The sequence below is a fragment of the Pundamilia nyererei genome, unplaced genomic scaffold (genome assembly GCF_000239375.1).
Source record: "Pundamilia nyererei isolate P.nyererei 1_Seehausen unplaced genomic scaffold, PunNye1.0 scaffold00042, whole genome shotgun sequence".
Classification (NCBI taxonomy): domain Eukaryota; kingdom Metazoa; phylum Chordata; class Actinopteri; order Cichliformes; family Cichlidae; genus Pundamilia; species Pundamilia nyererei.
In genome coordinates, this window is record NW_005187443.1 from 2,353,752 (window position 1) to 2,360,522 (window position 6,771).

Sequence of the window (6,771 nt, forward strand, 5' to 3'; positions counted from 1 at the left end):
GGCAGAGGTGCCACTGTTCCTGCTAGTACAAACAAGGATGCGAATAACCTCAAGCAAACATTGACACAGTGAAGCAATATTTCTCGCATTGAGATCTTTTTTTCTTTCCTTTTTTATGATGACAACTGAGGATCTGTTCAGACAAATCAAAGCTCACCATGTCAAGTCACAACTTCTCTGTGTTACTGTCCCCAACCCCCCCCCCCAAGCCTTTAAAAAAGAAAAACAATATTCTGAACAAGCTAAACTTATCTGTGCTGTTTGATTTACTTTGACATATTGTGGTGTTGCGTTTTTTATTGTCACTTCTATGTTTGCTAAAAGCAGAGGGACAACCACATCCACATACTTGGAACTACAGTGAGCAAACATTTAACAGTCCCATCTCTATGCAACCTTATCTACGGGTTCATTTTAGGGTGTGTGAATATTTGCATGTGTGCGCAAGTCAGTCTCACACCGAGCGCAAAGAGAAGGGAAATCTAGCACAAGGTCTGTATTTTAGTTTGTATAGTACAGCCCATGAAAAGCCATTAGCACGTTTAAAGTGTCTTTGCTGATGCTGTTATAACTGCATGAGTTAGTCCTGTAGGAGAGGTGGAAATCCTCATTCTGTATCAGCTCAAAGTGCCGTAAAATTATCAAACAGCTGAGAGGCTGGACTCACGTGACGGTGTTGGTGTAACTCCTTGAGCTGGATCTCCTGCTGTTCTTCCTCTGACTTTGAGTGCCACCCATTTTGAGCTTTCCACTCTTCAACAGATGAACAGACACATTCCACTACTGTATTTATTTCCCTCAGCTAGCAGTCATCGTCCTCATCGGTGCACTGCTGTCAGATTTCTTTCTTGACAGGTAGGTCCTCCCTCCTCTGCTCAGCTACTTTCGCAAGTCTCCTCCCTCAGTTTAACTGCGCTCACCGAGAGTAAACGTTCAATTTGTAAAACTACTGTAATAAAATTGGGAGGGATCTGCTTGTGTCTTGTGTTGCTCAGTTGTTTTGTGTATAAAGTCTAAGGCATAAAAAGATATTGTTAGTCATGAGATAAAGTGGGATGTGGCTCAGGGCTTTTGAGAGATCTGGCTTGACCAGTTCCCGATGCTGAAAGAGTATTCAGAAGAACACAGAGCCACTGTTCTTTGAAGTGCAGGCTTTTCTATTTCTATTTTCTTTTTGCAAGTTTTTATGCAGTTTGTGTGAAACGACTCTTAGTACAATCGGAAACAAACAGCTGCTTTGATTGGTGCTGTGAAAATGTCTTGGGTGTTTTGATGAAGTGCATTTTCCCATCTCTACAACACAATCAGTGCCAGTGAAAATCATTCGGAAAAGTAAAAAATCCATAATGCTCAATGTCAAATGACTATCAGAAACTATGCACTGTGTGAGTTAATGCTGCTAAAATGGCACTGACCCGTAATGTAGTCAGGCATCAAAACATTCAGCGTGGATCCTTTTGAGTGCTGCAGGTTACTGTGTGAGGCATATTTTACTTGACTGGATGTGTTAATAAATAATAATATATGTCAATATGAACACCAGCACCCAAGGTTACCTATCTGGGGATTGCATTGCGAGGAAATGATCAATTTTTAAATTTACCTCAACTGTCTGTCGTATATTAGTTGTGGCTGATTTACGATTAGTCCTGACGCAATAGCTCTTTATTGGACTGCACCATCACAAGCAAGTGGAAACAAGTCTCCTCAAGTCCCTGGAGCTGGAAAAGTATCTTAGTTATGTGACAGTAATCTGCAAACATGGAGTAAGTATTTAGAGGGTGGAAAGTTTCAAGGAAAATGTGGTGTGGCCCAAGGAAGATACCTTAAATATTGTGATCCTAGCTAGCTGGTTAAACAAGCCATAAATGAGGGAACCACAGCCGTAGTTTTGAAACAACTGGAACATTATTAAACTGATATCTGCCTTGCACAAAGATGCCTTGTTTTGCGGCCGATCATGCTTTGAGCTGTAAATTCTGTCAAGAGCCAAGGAGCATGAAAAGGTCAGCCAGTTTTCATACCACACATTGCATCACATGGAATATACTGGGCGACACAGACTTGCAAAAAACAGACATTCATTCAACTAGTATCTGATAAAAAACAAAAGGACTCCCATATGCCTGACAGAGGGCACTATGAAGGGTGTGTCAGGTATTTGGGTGTATCGTACCTCCAATCTTGATCGTTTAGATGAGTATTTCCTGCAGTAATTTTCTATTTGATGTACTATATGGATATTTAAAATGAAGAAAGCAAAATATATTTTGTTAAATAATTTTTAAGTGTAAACAAGAATAAAAGACTATAAAAGCTGGGTTTGAAATAACCCAGTAAGTTTCTAATTATAGGAAACTATCTATGCTATTTAACTAGGATTAACAAAATTGGATGAAATGAAATGGTACAAATTACATTTAGTACATGAAACAGTTATTTTAATGGAAGGTAATTATTAAACTATAAATCCAATCACTGAATGAACTCAGCTGTGAAATTTACTCAATAATGGCCTCAATAACATTTAATTTTCATAGATTAGCAAAATGAAGATGAACATGTGGCCTGATATCTCTAAGTTGTTGAGAAAACTCGGTGGACTGTTCAGGGTTAACAAAAAAGAGAGAGGGAGAAAATCTGCAGAATTATAATCTCTCACACCCAAGTGAAAAAAAATGCCGCAGACATAAAATTATAATCATCTGTCTTTGAGTGACCTCATGTGACAGACTGGTATGAAACCAGAATCTGTGTAGTTTAGTGTTTGTTGGAATGACCACAGGGTTTAATGAGAGAAAAACTCCTCCCTCCATCATCAGTCGCAGGACGTAAATCATTTCTGTGGCTTTCCATAATAGTTAAGGACCGCAATGCAAGCACGGGTGACAGCAACATGAATTACGGTAAATATATGTCAGAAATACAGTTCAGTGAGTAACGTGACACCAGGGTTTCATTATTTAGAAAATAAGTTGAAGTCTGTGTGGTGTATTACATAGCAGGGAGCAGTAAGAAAACACAGTTAAAATTGGATTCTAGCGGCTGTGTGCCAAAGTAAAGCCGCTGTACTGTATGTAATATGCAACAGAAGCAGCAGTGAGCAGAGGGAGCAGGGTCACAGCCACAAAATGAAGCCTTTACATACAGCAGGGAGTCCTCTTGTCATTATAGTATGTCTGTGTGTGTTTCTACAATGATGAAAATTTATGATTATTTGCTATTTTATTGCAACAGCTTACTTTCTTTTTCCCTTTGGCCACACCATGACCGTCTGCCCCAATCTAACACTGTGTTATCTCAGTCTCCGTCTGTGCATGTGAGCCTATTGAGAGGCATGAGACCAGAAGTGACACGTCGGAGGAACAGTACTGCAGTGACTCAACAACCCCCACTTCTGCTTCCGCCTCTGTGTGCCCTCTCGGCCATATCCGTTTGCATAAAATCTCAGCCTCTGGGCCTCTCAACATCAGAGCAAAGCTGAAGACGCAATATATTACTATTTTTAAACCTGACTGTGACTCAAAAAGAAATTCCACTTGGTATATGTAAACATAAAAAATCACGAGGAGAGCAGAGGTGGGGATGTGGGGGGTTAAATATCCACAGGTCATCCATCTTGATCTTTTCAGCCAAGAGGAAATAAACCTCATTCCAGCCACATTCCAGCAGCTGGAGCCAGCTCTTACTGTTTTACTCCTTTTTATATCTGCACTCTTTGAAACTCAAACATCTTAACAGAATAGGATCTTGTGTAGAACTAAAGCATACAGCCTCTAACTGTGTATTTGAATAAGAACTGTCTGTGTATGTGACGCCATCCAGCTCAGTTTAAATATCCAGGTTAAAACCTCTGTGCTCCACGCTGAAAGGAAATTCCAACAGCACTGCAGCTTTCTCATGGCAAGTGACTCACTCAAAGCCACTGATGAATGTCTTCCACCCGTGGCCTTTCCTGCTTGGAAAAGGCCCCTCTGGGTGTGTCTCCCTGTGACCTCATCTTCCCAGAAAATTCTCCAGAAACTTCAGCAGCACATGATGTAGCCCCTGTGCAAGACACCGGCAATAACAAACCAGTCTGTCTCTAAAAGAGTCTCACTTGGCTTATCACGTCATCTCTTACGGTAGTGTGTCTGTGCCTTAGTCTGCTCAGTCAATCAGAGCATCACTGTCTGTGCGTAAATGTGTGAGTGTGTGAAGGCAAGCGTCCTGTTTACTGCTGGCTGTGACAGTTTGAACAAACAAAACAGTCAATCTTAACCTAATTGTCCTTGCCAACATTGTTTGCCTTTAAATCTTTGTGCCTAATTCCTCCTCTAAGGCGACTAAATGTCATGTGTGCAAGCTTTCACCAACCTGCCAGTTACAGCCTTCACAGGAGAAGCACTAATGAGCAGAGCTACTTTACAGCCCCACAAACTACAAAACCGCCGGGTCAACAGGAGAGGGGAATTATAGATTTGTGAAAAGAGGCTTTGTATTCATGCAAAAAAAAGAAAAGAAAAAGACAATAGTGCTCACATGGCAGCAGAACGAAACAGACACGACACATTCAAAGAGTCATCTGACACACGGTCCAAAAAAGTAGCTGATCAGTACCAGAAAACACACTGTTAACAAAGCAAGCATGTAAACTACACAGACCACTTACTTACATGAATAACGGTGCACCTGACTGGCAGGAGAAAAAGAACTGTTCAAAAGCTCTCAGTTTTTAAATAATACCTCAAATCTCTGTTGACTGACAAGCTGTGGCAGATCTGCTGCGAGGTTTAAGTCCTTCACCGAGCCGTGGATGTAGAAATCCCTGGTCAAAGATTAAAGTCCTGTGTTCAGAACAGCTGCTGGAGTTGCCGCTCTCAGAGTGGAAATTCTTGTTCGCTCTGCGTGGTGGTGATCAGTCCATGTGGCTGGATGGGAAATGGGAAATAAACTTTCTGGGCAAGGAGCCAAGAGCAGGGTTTTAAAGACACAGCCGTAGCAGTGCTATATGAGGCTGAGTCACACTTTACAGTACACTACAACTGAGCGGAAACACTGCTTTAAAACCACTCTGTGATAACTTTAGATCATTTTAAAAGTTCATATTCTTACTGAGATTATGATGACACTTAACTGATCTCTTTATGATTAAAGTACAGACCCAAAATATATAACACAGTTGCTTCTTATTTCTTGTAAATTTAGACTACAATAAGTAGTTTCTTATATAATCTGGTGCTTAGAACTAAGTTTTTGTTATTTTTGGAAAAAGTAGAAACTCGTTTGCTAGTCCGTTATTGTTTTTATCTCACTCAGAAAATCACATGAAGATAAAAAAGTGTGAATAAAAAAAGAAAACTTGTTTATTTATTGACCTAATTTCATTGATTTCTTTAGCGCAGTGATTGCTTAAGAAATCAGTGAGCTGGTGTCTCCCTCTAGTGTTCATTCGCGAGAAGGCATCTGCAACAAAGTGGCGTGTTCAGCAAAAACTACAGCAGACCCTTTACAGTTGTAAATCAGTAAATAAACGCTTGCCTCATTCATATATGATGGAGTTTATTATGTGATTTCATTATGTGCTACTTTGCGTTTCTGCCAGTCAGAGCTTTTAAAGGAAATCAGCATCCATACAAGCCTGCTGAGTTTTCAACTGTGCTGGTAATCTCTGTGGAGAACCTTCCTGGAAAGGCAAAAACGACTTCTCTGCTGAGGCATTAAAAACTTGAACAACACAGCTGCACTGCACTGTGCACTTGCAGGCCTAGGACTTAATAAACAAAAAACAACATCTTAAAAAATATGAAATGTTTTGATGTTTTCAAAATTGATTTTTTCAGTCTCAGCTGACTGCGGGTTTTCCCAACTTTATAAAAAAGTACATTTGACTGAAACTAGCACCACTGTTGAACAATGGCCTGTAAGGTCAGTTTCAGGATCATTAATATGCAAACTGTGATGAACATTGATCAGTGACTATTGATCAATGACCAATAATAGGTGAATTATTTGAATGTATAGCATACAACCCATAGCAAACCCATGTTACTGCCTGTAGTACTGACCCTTGTATGTGAATTATATGAAATTAAGACACAGTTCCAACATCAAACACACTTGGTTGGTGCTGAGAGTTGTCCTGTTGCTGAGGTTGGGGTCATCCTGTAATCTCTTATGAACTACATCCACTGCTTCAGTGACTGAAACACAAGTGAAGAGAGATGTAACATCGTACGAGACCATTATTTCATCAGCCTCCATAATGACATCTTTCACCTTCTCAACAAAATCCAAGGTGTTCTGGATGTGGTGTTTAGAGCTGCCTACCAGCGAGTTGAGGTTGAAGACAGAACTTTTAGATGTTATAAGTGACTGAATTGATCATACAGACAATTGGTCTTAAAGATACACCCTGTTTATATATCTGCGGTGAACCATACACACTTAGTGTAGCTTCCCCTGGGTATATCCTGTGGTATGAGGTCTGGTAAATGCATTGTCTTTGATCTTGTTTCAGGGGCTCACAAGTATTTTTGTCACTGAGCAGTGAAACATGCAGTGAAACGCTCCTTGAAGGCTCGATGATCCCCAAGGACAACATTAAGTCAACTTACTTCTTTAGAGATGCCAAAAGACATTCAGGAATCCTGTAACTCAGACGCCTTCCCATGGCTCCCTCTTTAATGACAGAGTTGTCATTCAGCAATACCTGTTCTACCCGGATTCACTTGATATACTTCAGAGTTCCACTCACCCTTCACCTGAAGCTGTTTATCCTCTGGCAGATGG